The sequence below is a fragment of the Scardinius erythrophthalmus genome (genome assembly GCF_964197995.2).
Source record: "Scardinius erythrophthalmus genome assembly, chromosome: 22".
Lineage (NCBI taxonomy): Eukaryota > Metazoa > Chordata > Actinopteri > Cypriniformes > Leuciscidae > Scardinius > Scardinius erythrophthalmus.
Genome location: NC_138242.1, coordinates 29,306,164 through 29,320,695, shown reverse-complemented (window position 1 = coordinate 29,320,695; position 14,532 = coordinate 29,306,164).

Sequence of the window (14,532 nt, the reverse complement as noted above, 5' to 3'; positions counted from 1 at the left end):
CAACTGGGCCCAAGGGTTCAAATCTTTTTTTACAGTCTATGGTTCAAATACAGTTAAATCTAGACCCATAAATTCTCACTTGCAACACCAGAGGTTGCTGTCTCCACAATATTAGGTGTACGTTGTCTTGGGCTGTGTTCAGAATAGCGTACCACCATACTGTTCTTACTACTGCAGAAGTATATAGTATACTGTCCACAGTATCTAGGTATAGTACGTATACTGAATTTTCTATGCATGGAATACTCAAATGACTTACTACATTTACCAATATGCAAGCACTACTTTAATAACAATACAAACAGGTAATCCAGAGCAAACAAAGAAACTCAGGACAGGAACATGGTACAGCAAACAACGACAGACAAACCACTAGAGAAACACAAGGGCAATTTATACACAGGCTAACAAGGTAACAAGGGTGTGTGATTGATTTTCATGGGAACACAAGAGGGTAACCAAGGGAGCTAAGACACACCTGGAGAGACTAATCAACATGAAAAACTACAAAACATGGCACAATAACACAAAAGTCCTCACACAAGACATGAGCACAGGCTGACAATAAAATTGACCGTTATTCCTTTTAAAGCGTAAATAGTTATAATAGTTATTTATGACTTTGGAATGGTTACTTTACTGAAATGAGGCAACCTCAATGACGTATGCGTCCGACAAATGCGACCTTCGGAGGACGCAGCCTTCGAAATGAGACAAAGCATACGTCTACTTCTACAGCTGCGATTTTTAACCTTTCAAGCTATGTTTAGGATGGCATCCTAGTATACTGCTTAATGAATACTGTGCACTATACTGTATTGCAGGCGTTCTCAACCCTGTTCCTCGAGGGCCACTTTTCCTGCAGAGTTTAGCTGCAACCCTAATCAAACTAGAGAACTAGATTACTAGAGAGCTACTGGCGGGTGAGTTTGTTGGAGCTAAACTCTGCAGGAAAAGTGGCCCTCGAGGACCAGGGTTGAGAACCCCTGCTGTATTGTATTCTCGCTACGATTTAAAAAATAGTGTGAAATGCAGTATGCATGCAACCAAGCATGCAAACAGCTACTACTTGAACATTCAATAGTAACACTCAAAATGTTTGCAATAAAATGGAATGTTTCTCTAAAAAAATGCTGGGTTGTGCAAACTGTCATATGACCTCAGTGGATTGGGTTATTTTGTATGTCTAATTGTGTATAAAAATCATGTATCGATATTACTTCCAGTTTGTTCATCACACTTGAAATGAAAAACGGTTCAGGGCTGCCAACTTTTGCGTTTAGCTTGGAGTGAGATTTTTTTTCTCGGGGGTGGGGGGGGGGGATATGTCAAAACAAATATTGCATCACAATAAGTGTAATTGTGATTGTCAAAACATTTGGTAACTAAATAGAATTTTATGAAGTTTAGTGACAACATGTTACAATGTTTACATTGTACAATGACTGGTAGGATAGTTTTTATTATTGTTTGACAAAAATTTCAAGATTTCAATTCCATTCTTGTGATTTGATTCCGATTTTGATTCAATATTGACTAATTTGGATACATGTTTATTTTAAATTTTATTTAAAAAAATAATCTCACCTAATGCTGTAAACATAAAGGGCCCAATCTGCTGGTATTATTAAAGGTTAAAAATAACAAATTAAATTAAATATAATGTAGTTTTTGTTATAATAACAATTATTTAATGACATAAGTAAAAATATAATAAATATGTAATATAGTGCTCAGCAAAATCTCCTCTCTAGCTATTTTTTCTATTCAATTAACATGCTATGGTAATTAAATGGCTTTCCTGAGGTAAATGTAACGTTATGTGACATAATTGTTCTCCTGCTGTTATATATTGACCTCTTTCCGTGGTTGAAAAACACCAATTGGTCGATATTATGTATACTTTCGGTAAGTTGTACTGCATCTTTAAATAAAAAAGTAACAGATGGTTCACGTGCACTTGAACTGAGGCGCTCAGCGATCTGTCACGTCACATTTACAAGCGCCAAACGTATTTTTGTCTGAATTTCATAATAAAATTGACGGAATCTAAGAGCTGAGAATTAGTTTAATATTAAAAGTACCTCTTTGCTCCGCAATTTTTCTGTGCGTGAGAAAATGGATGTGTGGCGTGTGAAAAGTGTCAATTGCGTGAGTCTCACGCTCAATGCGTGAGAGTTGGCAGCCCTGGAGGATTTTTTAATAAAAGTTCAAGTCGACGGCATTTCGACCAGCACGCTTTGGCAAATGTCGTTGGTCAATCATGTATTCATGCTCTAATGTTGCGGAAACAGTGCTAATAGTTTGGTAGTGTGCTTTTCTAAACACTCCCATGGCACATTTCTGGTGTCTTAATTTAACACATCCTTTCCGGATCACAGAGTCTCTGCTAATGAGCTGATGAGTTGAATCAGATGTGCCATATAAGCGAGACCTCCAGTTCAATTCGGTCTCTCTGGAAAGTCTGCACATATTTTATCTCGATCACTTCCTTGTTCTATGTATAATTCCTGCACTCTTGCTGGTTCTTCATGTTCTGCAAAAGCTTCCAAAAACTGTTTTTGGCAGACGCATCACACCCAAACCAGCCTACACACTGACACCAGTAAACACAGCCCATGTGTTTGGTGGTAGAGTGATTTACGCTGAGGTTTTTTAAGGTCTTTGAGCAGATACATCACATGTAAGCTGTGATTATCACTGCCACACAAACTCTTATTGTAAAGTGGAGTAGAGCTGTTGAATCTATTCATCTTTTGTTAAACAAATGAAATCAAATTTTTGGTTGTTTGGGATGCATATTATTTCAAACTGTATTTGCTCTAATAGGGAACGTTCTCTGAATGTTTTGACAAGGTTCTGTTAAAGTTATGAACAAAGTTCTTCCAGTAACATTAATAGAATGTTTGCAAAAATTTGCACAAAAACCTTATTTATGCAATATGCATTGTTATAATATGCGATATGCTATTTATAACTAAAAACAATAAAACATACCTGTCTTGTTGTTTCTTCTGAAACATTTTAGTTGGTAGTTTGTTTAACATTTTTTAAATGCTACTACTTGAACATTCAATAGTAACACTCAAAATGTTTGCAATAAAATGGAATGTTTCTCTAAAAAAATGCTGGGTTGTTTTAACCCAATGTTGGGTCAACTATGGACTAACCCAACGTTGGGTTAAAAAATGCAATTTAAAAATGGACAAATTGCATTTTGGACAAAATCAAAAATGGACAAAAATGCAATTTAAAAAAGGACAAATTGCATTGGTTACATTAAAAATTTAATCCAACGGTTGGGTTTGTCTATTTTTAAAGTGCATTTTTAACCCAATGTTGGGTTAGTCCATATTTGACCCACATTGGGTTAAAACAACCCAGCATTTTTTTAGAGTGTACGATTACATAACCATTTTTGCAAGATTTAAAAAAACTAGAAGTTTAGAACGTTCTGAGAACATTCAGAAATAAAATTTTCATGACTTAACGGGAACGTTAGAGAAATGTTCTTAGAATATAGTTATTTTTTCTATTGCATATAAAAGAGAACAAACTATAACACTGATACACATCTTGTGTCACCATTTATAATGTGGAAAAATGTGCCATTTTATCTGTTGCATTTCAGATTACAAACAAATGTAATCTATTCTTGAATTCACTTTATTGTATTCTATTACATATGAACTTATTTACGGTATAACATTTTGTATGGATGATGAAGTAGGCCAAAAATTAGTTTCATGAGGAGTTTTCAGCATAATTGTTGATAATGATGCAGGCTGGTGCAAAACTAGGCAAAAATATAAAACAACAATAAGAAAAATCGGTGGTTTCGAGAGAATAAAGGTGGCCCAGTTTTTCTGCTTCATTCATCCAGCTGTGTTAAATCATCTCATTGTCCTGTCATCTTTCTGGGATTACAGATCATATCACAATGAGTTTGAGCTCCATTTAACTCTAATGTTCGTTCTCTCTTTTCCTCTAGCTCTTGTTCTCGTTCTCGAGTGGCTTTTGATGGCAGTTTCAGACCTGATGGCGGGACATCTGGACCCTTATGTTGCTGTTGATCTATGTTTGAGGAAATAGACTGGAAGATCTCTCTCTCTCTCCTCCAATCCTCCTTTTCTGTTTCTCCATATGGAATCTGCAGGTGAGCTCAGGAAACCTGGGGGGTTTGACAGGCTGATTAAAAGAAAGTGTTGCTTGTCATGTTGAACGGGGAGGCTTTGAGGCGTCTGGGTATTTCAGGATGTGTTTGGCTCACTCCTCAGCGTGTGTATGCAAGCATCTGTTCATTTATTTGTGAATGAGACGTTGACTCACTCTGGCAGACAGGATGTTTGAATCATCGAAGTGTAACACATAACAGACTGAAGTGAGACATGCACACATGAAACACTGCAAATTAGCCAGCTGTAGTTGTATTACAGAAATGGTTGAGATCTCGCCTGCTTTTCGTAAAGAAGAAAATATTAAATCAATGTAACAATACGTCGTTGCCGGTTCCCGTAATGCATTGTATTGTCAGGGCATCACAGCTGATGCACGTTTAGAGGCAGCTCTATATTTCTGCCGGTTCTTGGCCAGGACTTTCATATTGTCTTTTTACTTTTTCATTGGTCTCCCTCTCCTTCATGTATCTTCAACCATGCCCTGGAGAATGGCTTTGGCCAGCCTGGAGGATCTGGTGACATGTCTATACTCTATCGAAAAAAGAAGCACACTGAAAATAGCTGCTCCAAATGAATTTATTAATAGCACAACATTTCGACCCTCAGGCCTTCATTAGGCACAATACCAATGTGAAGTCAACTATACATAAAAACAGGTAATCACTTTAATTGGGCCCACACACAAAAACATGTGACAAATAATACATGTCATGTGACAAAAATAATAATAATAGCAGTATAAAAAAATCTATATTGTAATCTATAATTATCTTTTTTCATTTGTTACTTAGTTTTCCCGCACCTGAGCCCAATCTGGGTGTTTGAGATGTGCACACCAGTTTTGTATTTTTGATGTCTATACTCTATACCACTGTAATTTCCTTCTTTTGACTGTTGCCAGGAGTTCTTCATAGAGCCCAGCATGATGCCTAATGGTGTTGCGCACTTCCTCGTTGGTCACATGGTCTTTGTAGCTGATCCAGAATCTTTCGAAAGCATCGCATTTCCAAAGCCTGAATTTTCTTCTCAAGCTGTGTCCATGATTCACATGCATACTGGAAGATGGAGATAAGCAGAGCATGTGTAAGTCTGAGCTGATGTTCTTGACCCTCCATATAGGCTTCAGTCTGGCAAGGGCTGTTGTAGGCTATCCTGGCTATCATAATTTCTGGTTCGGATCCCTCATTGGATATCATTGTGCCAAGACATTTGAACTGAGATATACTTATATCACTTCAAATTATGGCTGATATTTGACCGCTACATATAGCAATTGACCAATCAGCAACATGTATTGTAGAGCGCTGTGTAATCTTGTTATAATAATTTATTTAGCCGTATAGCACCTTTCATATCTCAAATGCAGCTTCACATATCAGATTAAAAAAAAATGGCAATAAAACATAAAATTTATTCAATCCTAAATGAAATGACAATTTATAGATAAGCTATGCAAATTATATTAATATTAAAAAGAAAAGCTAACTTAAAATATAGTCATAATAAAAGCGAACCTAGAATATATGAATCTAACTGGAAAAATACATCAATATTAAATAAAAAATGTTTTGGTTATAAAATTTTATATAATATATGTTAAAGACCTAATTTAAACCTTATTATAAAAAGTTAACCTAGAATATATTAATATTAAATAAAAAAAAGCTAACTTTAAAATATATTAAAAAGAAACATTATTATATTTACAAAAGCTGGTCTTTATAATAGTCTTTATAGTCTCAATATCATTGTAATGCAATAAAACTGAACAGTTGTTCTCTTTGTGTAAAACACACAAAGCAGTGCTTTTGTGCCAGAACTGGCACATGTCTGGACAGACAGCTAAATTTAACATGTTTGTGGTGTCTATATTTAGTCAGAAGTAGAAGAGAGTGTGAGACTGTATCGTATGGAACACGTGTGTGTGTGTGTGTGTGTGTGTGTGTAGTCCTGTAAGCAGATGGTCTTTGGGTGTTTGAGTTCATACGAAACATATGTAGGTCAGGTGCAGCATGGGCTGTCGTTACCGTGGAAACTAGGAGTCAAACATGACTGCAGTCTCATCACCATGATGCTTTGGGACACATAAACACATGTAGGGGACCTTATTAAAAAATCTATATGGTTTGATTATAATTCTTGCAGCTATACTGCAAATTGATCAGGATGCAGCCAGAGCGCCGTAACACCTTTTCTCCGCTTTACCTGTTCACCTGTTCCTCTTCTGGGCATTCTGCTATGCTTTACTGCTCTATCCATCATTCAGAAACCAGCTCGGGTAATAAATCATGTCTGACCCAGAAGGCTCATGGGAAGACTCTGTTCTATTTTACTTCTGAGAGGGAGAGAAATAACAAAGTAGAGCAGAGGAAATAAGGGTATGTCAGGTGTGGGTCTATTGCTACTTTTCTACTTTATCATTTCAGAAGCAATTTAATCTAAATAGTGTTGATGTTAATGTAAATTTTATAGACATACCTGCACAAAAGTTCTGTTTTAGCAAATGTAAATGCTAATGCTTGATATTCGATTGCAAAAAGATCGGATTTTACAGACATTCCCCTTCGGGAGTTTTTAATATATTATATCCTCTATTTATATTCTGTTCGGAAAAAGTATTATATATTTTATTTTTAAATCTCTGATGCTCCTGGGAAATTGAATAAAGTAGAATGTACACATGAATTTATTTGACAAATGTAATTTTAAGAAGTAGTTTACGTAAAATGAAAAGTCTGTCATCATTTCATTCTAAACACATCTGTCTTTCTTTCAAAGAACTCGGAAAGAGTTCATGATGTTAAGCTCCTGAAACAACAAAACATCACCATTAATGTCCTGGATTTGTGTAACTGGATTGGCATGATTGATGTCAGACTTCTTGACGACAGCTTCTGGAACAAGGGCGGGGCTTGATTTTGTCCGTGGGGAATTGATTGGATGGTTGTGGTTTGCTATTGGTCAATCTCATGTGAGTGACAGGTTGCCCCGCCCCTCACACCAGTAAGTCGCTGCAAGAGGGAGGGGAACTTATTTTGATGATAAATTACGAGGGCACGTGAATTCAAAGAATAAATATCGGAAAAATAATTTCTAATAAGTATCGCAATATTCCATCAAAATAAGAATTGTCACTTTTGATTTCATGGGGACATTAAACGTGCACAAACATGAATGTGCCACTGACAAATAAATAATTCAGGATTTGGATGGACATAAGGATGAATAAATGATGACAGAACTTTTATTTTGGTGTGAACTATTCTTTTATAGGTAAACATTATTTAGTGTCTCGGTGTATAGAAGAAAATGATTTAGCCTAACTGAGGTACTTCTTTTAAAGTAGAAAGTGAAGTGTAGCCAATGAATCATCACATGTTGAGTGGACATATTGATCACAATATTACTTACAAAAGCTCTAGAGTCACAGACCAGCTGGTATTGACTCTCGCTCAGTGAACGCCAAACACATTTACAGACGGACTACTTGAAAATCAATCGAAGTCAGAATTAAATGCCAAGTATAGACCTGAGTGGGGACATTATGTTGACATACATACATGATACGTGACTTAATGGTTATACGCAAAGAAATAACAAACATTATTTCCAGGAAGCACAGGTACATCTTTAAGCTAATGAAGGACACAGATTGCATGTTAACTTCTGTGCTGACTATGAAGTGACGTCAACACCTTCAGCATGTGTTCAGAAGAAGAACATACTGTTGGGTTGGGGAATCTAAAAACAACCCTGATATCTGGGGTAACCCACTTTGTGTTGGATTTAGCTTGATTTTTAGCTTGTGTGTGTTTATTTGTGATGTATTTATATATATATATACTGTGGGGTTCAGTTATGAGGAAAAAATTTGTGAAAAGTTGATAATTAACGTGAATGTTTCTTTTTTGCTTACTGACACAGATACAGAGACTTACTGACTTTGGCAATTTATGCATTTGGCAGATACTTTTATCCAAAGCAGCTTGCATTGCATTAAAGGTACACTGCCATTAAAAAGTGTTTAATGCTTTTGAAAGAAGTGAATTGTAAAATGTTATTACAATTTAAGTAACTGTTTTCTATGTGAATATATTGTAAAACTTAATTTATTCCTTGTGATCAAAGCTGAATTTTCAGCATCATTACTCCAGTCTTCAGTGTCACATGATCTTTTAGAAATCATTCTAATATGATGATTTGCTCAAAAAACATTTCTGATTATTATCAATGTTGAAAACCTTTTTGCTGCTTCATGTTTTTGTGAAAACCGTGATGCATTTTTATTTTCAGGTTTCTTTAATGAATAGGACGTTCAAAAAGAGCAGCATTTAACAGAACTCGTTTCTGTCATTTTTGATCAGTTTAATGCAGCGTTGATGAATAAAAGCAGAGGCTTTCTTGAGATCAGATTTTTGAGCCAATAAAATAATATTTTTTACATTTGATCATGTGATTAGAACGTTCAGTGCGCCATGTGATCAACTGCTAAATGAATTTCTGCACTGTAAAAAAAAAATCCCATGAAATTTACGGTAAAAAACCTGGCAGTGGTTTCCAGATATTTACCTTAAACTAAAAACTATTCAAATTTACAGTAAAAAAAACTCCAAAAAACAGTTTCATTAACTGATATAATAATGTATATAATGTATACCAAACTATACACATATCTGTTTTGTTACTTTGTAATTCACTGACAACTTCTAAAAACAGTTGGTGATGTGAAAGTCACATGATGAATTTACTCCAACTCTGAGCGAACTCTCTGCTCCTCACCACAGGGCTTCTCAGGCGCTGCGAGTAAATCACTCTGCAGAAGTAGCAGTGCTTCGCCTTCTGAGAATATAGTTCCCAGTATGTGTACGGTTAGAAGATGGCTGTGTCTCATGTGACCTTGTTTTTCTTACACACTGTGACTTTACAAATCACAACATGTAAATAGGAAAATGTTGGCGTTATTTTGTCTCTTATTGGGAGCAGTATGCTAGCTGGAGCCATTTACCTCCAGTCTTTGTGCTAAGCTAGGCTAGCGGTGGGTACGTCGGGCAGAGTTACGGCACGCACGGAGATGAGAAGGGTGTGTATGGACTTATCTAACTCTGGGGGATACGGTGAATAAGCTTGTGTTCCTTTAAGGTGATGATACACAGGGCAACTTTTTGAACAATGTTGCAGAGCAATCTTGCAGAGTGATTGTTGCTTGGGCACTTTCCCATTGAAAATGGGCAATCAATTTCTATCTGGATAATTTAGATCTGTCGTGGGCCCTGTGTCTCATCTGGTTGCCCGTTGTCAGCAACATCCCTGTGTATCATCAACTTCAGCCTCGAATAACACGGTTATTTCCTTCTTTTTGTTGTTTTTTCCCCCCATTACTTAGGAATCACACATATGGAGCCATTTAAAAGAGTTTCCAGATGAAGTAAAAGGTCTTTGATGACAGTACACAATTTCAGATTAATGAAATGGATTTTTTGGAAAAAAGACTGTCTGTGTGTGTAAGGAGGCAAAACAAATGTGCTCACCGTCTCTCTCTCTCTCTCTCTCTCTCTCTCTCTCTCTCTCTCTCTCTCTCTCTCTCTCTCTCTCTCTCTCTCTCTCTCTCTCTCTCCCTCTCTCCCTCTCTCTCTTCTCTCTCTCTCCCTCTCTCTCTCTCTCTTCCCTTGGGGTCTCACTAACTGCAGCCATGCCTCGGTTTCTTACTTAGAGGATGCAGAATAACAATGCTGAAGCTAAGTGAGGGAGAGATAAGAGGAAATGGAGAGAGAAGAAATGGGAAAAGGGAAGCAAAAGTGCTCGGCTCACGGGCTCAGGGTCTCCGCCAGACGTTTATCGCTTACGCATTCTTCAGCCAGCCGGAACTATTGGCTTTATCTGGAAGTAAACGAGATTTTTAGGCTCTGTGGTTGCTAGGATGTTCTGGGTGGTTGCTTAGTGATATTCTGGTCTTTACACGTGTCTCATGTCTCTTATTCAATGATATATTTTGTCTGACCACTTATAATTATTATAGCTCTTCTCTCCTCATTTATAGTATGAGCAATAATGCTTCAGAAACACACACAAAAAAAAACTAAACATACAGAAAAATTTCTCCTTGCTGTGTTTCAGGGTGATTTGCAATGTAGAAAGGTTCTGTTCACTGTGATAGTAACAGGATTGCTCAGTCTACCATGAGAGAAAATCTGCAAGGGAATGAGAAAGAATATGGGAAAGTGAGATTATTATTAAATGCATCTGTGAACCAAAACTGGAAGTTGTCTGCAGTTGTTGCCATGGAAATGCTTCAGACTCACTCCCTGATTCTGTGTGTGCGGTCTGGTATGTGTGCACAAAATAAAATGAGTATATTAAATGTCAGCTTTATTGCATTATAGCATTAAACCTTGTTCACAAATTCTAATACTTACCAAACATGGTGGTAAAACACTGCACTGTGACGTAGAATATATATATATATATATATCAATTGTTTTTTTACATTGATAATATAGTAATCAGAAATGTTTCTTTAGCATCAAATCATCATATTAGACTGATTTCTGAAGGATCATGTGACACTGAAGACTGGAGTAATGATGCTGAAAATTCAGCTTTGATCACAGGAATCAATTATATTTCAAACTATATTTAAATAGAAAACGGCTATTTTAAAAATGTAATAATATTTTACAATATTGCAGCTTTTACTGTATTTTTGATCTAATACTTGCACCCATTATGAGACTTCACCTTTAATTAAAGGTGAAAAATCACCTTTAATATCTCAATTGTTTCTCCTAAACATCAGTGATATTAATAATAGAGCAAAAAAACGGCCGCACAAACGTCATCACACTGTACTCTTGCTATGTCAACAATCAACTTTATTTCTGCTATATCAAACAACTTTTTCATTATCAGACGCGTGATGAGCGTGTTTGTGTGCATGCGTGTGTCGCTTCGGTCTCTAGCGGATACAACTTGAGCAGAAATCATCAGCAGTTTTAATTACTTTGATTAAGCTGCATGATGAATCTCTGTGTATGTCTGTGTTGGGTTGAAAAGTTAATTACCCACACAGATAGCTGAGAGTGATGAAGACCAAAAGAAGTCAAACTTCAGAAAGGTCACAGAAAGGTTGTTCGTCTGTTTGTGTTTACGTGCAAGAACCAAATGATAATTTGCAACCAATCAATATTGTTTCCTCAGGTGAACCGAATGAGAAATTATGCCCTTGACTTTGATTAACCTGATTCATACAAGCATTAAACTTTCATATTCAACAGTTTAATAAGGAATTAAAATGGCAGACTGTGAATTCACTCTGTTCAGGACAGACAGGTACAAACATCTACAGCTACAGTTTTACGATGTCATAAAACCTGCTAAAAAAACACACCCCTTTTATGTTGTTTTTTTGTTTGTTTTTTTACTTTCCAGGTAAAAATTATGTTGAACGTGTTAACTTTTTTTTATTAAGCAGAATAAATATTTTATACGCAAGAACAAATTTGCATCTTTATTTTGCTTGAATTTAAAAAAGAATAGTACATCTTTAAGCTTTATCGTGCATATCTTTTTATTTATTTAGTAAATATGCCTGCATGTATATTTTTATTCTTCTTTGTTTTTTTTTATTCAGTGCTTACTGTTAAATATAGATAAATGAAGCATATTTTAGGGCTTTATGAATTTTTAAATTTGCATTGTGATGTTTTTATTTTAACTGAACACATTTTCCCCACCAAATTCTGATTATCATAATGCATCATAATCTGTAATGTAATTTGCATATGTTATACTTACATTAATTTATGCAGAAAAAATCCTAATCATGTAATCATTGCACAGAAAGTGTGCTGGAGAAAATATTCTCAATGCACACAAAAAAAAAAAACCTTACAAAAAAAAAACTTACTATAGGCTAGATTTTCATTATGCAATTCTTTTTTCTGTTTGATTTTGGTTGTGTGAGATTCACCCTATAGCGTGTAACTCTGTTTACCGCCTGTGCCGTCGTGTACTTTGTAGATAAAGACAAAACTGGAGGGCAGAAAAAGAGGTTCCGGATTACAACGGACATCTTCAGGACAAAATAGCTTATACTGACAAAACATACATGGTAAATTGTTCCCATTATTTCTAGAAAAAACCCTCAGAGAGATGAAAAATCCCCCAGCTGCTTTATTCCCCATTTGCAAGCGTTTCATTACTGAGGGATATTTGAAGGATTCGAAACGAGGTTTTTGTCCTTTTTTTATTCGCTTCACTCTTTTTCTTCATTCTTTTTTTCTCTTGAACTCCCTTGTGACTGAATCTAACCGCCCCTTATCACCACAACTTAATGAGCTTCCAAGCATTACCGGCATCAAACACACTCACACACACACTCAATCACTTTATCAGGTTGGTAGCGTCTACCGTCTATTTAGTTTTCTAGTTCCCCTCAGTCTAATTGTGCATTTATTCTTTTACTCTCTAAAACAGCTCATTAGTGTTTTATATCAGAGAGAGAGAGCGAGCGAGAGAGAGAGAGACCTAGTTTTAATGACCTTCAGAAAAGCAGCAAAAAATAATGCAAAGTGGGATAAAAAAAGATGAATTAAGTAACAGGGAGAAAAGGCCACAGAATGAGAGCAAAAGAGTCAGTTATCCGCATATCTCGCGTCTTTAATGTGTGACTCATCTATGAAAGACTTCTATGCATTTCTGTAGTGATAAAAACATGCACATATCAAGACATTAGCAATTAAGTGACACCGGGTGAAATGTCAGGGAATGCTAATAATGGACGGGTGAATGATGCTCTTGATCCAGTTTAAAGTGTTTGTGTCTACAGTATGCACTGAACAATTGTGTCTCCATTAGTTTTGTTGATTGGCATAATGATCAGGGAATACTGAATTGAATGGATGAAAACTGAATGAATACTGTAGAGATTCACATTAGCTCAATATTTATAACCTTTGTTTGATGGCATAAATACTTACTTTACAATGATGGTGTTAATACTGACTTTACCCTTGTAATACTGTCAACGTTTACTTGAGTGTAATCCTGTAACTATTTACAGGATCTCTCTGTGAAGCTGTAAACTTACATTAGCTTACTGTGAAGCTGTAAATATTCATAGTATAACACAGTAAATATTTACTTAACATCACTGCAGTCTTGACTAAAACTAAAACTCTTAAAATATATTTTTCTGTTGAAATAAAGCTGAAATAATATAAAAAATATATAGATGAAAAACAAATGAAATTCTAAAAAATAAAAATCATAATATAAGTTCATGTAATGATCAACATTATTATTATTATTATTAGCCATTTTATTTATAGGCGCCTTTCTTGACACTCATCATCAACAAGACAATAACAATATTTAAGTAAAAACAATGAAATACAGTACAATTAAAAAAGACAATGCAGTTGTGATCAGTGTGATGAGTAGAGGGGGTACGAGTGATAATACGAGCAGTTTTGGACCCGTTGAAGTTTATGGAGGGTTTTATGCGGGAGGCCAAATAAAAGGGAATTGCAGTAATATAAACGAGAAGTGACTAAACTATGAACAAGAATGGCAGTGGAGTGAGGCGTGAGGAAAGGACGCAAATCGGTTGATGTTTCGAAGATGGTAGTAAGCAGACCGGGTAACAATATTAACATGAGACGTTAAAGATAGGGTGCTATCGAAGATGACACCCAGACTCTTAACCTGAGGGGAGGGGGGATGAAGGAGCTATCAATGGGAATAGAAAAATTAAAGAGTTTGTTTAATGTTGATCTTATACCTATAAGAAGCAATTCTGTCTTATTGCTATTTCATTTGAGGAAGTTTGAAGTGAACCAGGATTTTATGTCAAGAAGGAATTTAGTAAGGTAAGATGGTGGAAGTTTTGAATTAGGTTTGGTTGAAAGATAGAGCTCGGTGTCATCTGCGTAGCAATGCGAATCTGATATTTACGGAAGATGTAACCAATAGGGAGGAGATAAATAATGAACAGCAGGGGCCCTAGGACAGAGCCCTGGGGAACTCCTGTGATGACAGCGACTGAATGAGAGGTAAATGATTTTAACTGAGTGCGGCCTGAGAGATATGAATAAAACCAGTTAAGAGGTGTGTTAGTGATACCAATAGAGGATAGTCTGTCTAGAAGGATGGTGTGTGAAATGGTATCGAAGGCCGCACTCAAATAAAGCAGAAGGAGAATGGATAGTAAACCAGAGTCAGCGGCAAGGAGAAGGTCATTAGTGATTTTAAGGAGTGTTGTTTCTGTGCTATGAAGAGGACAGAAACCAGACTGGAATTGTTCATAGGAAAGATGAGTATGGAGTTGAGCAGAAACTATTTTTTCAAGAGTTTTGGA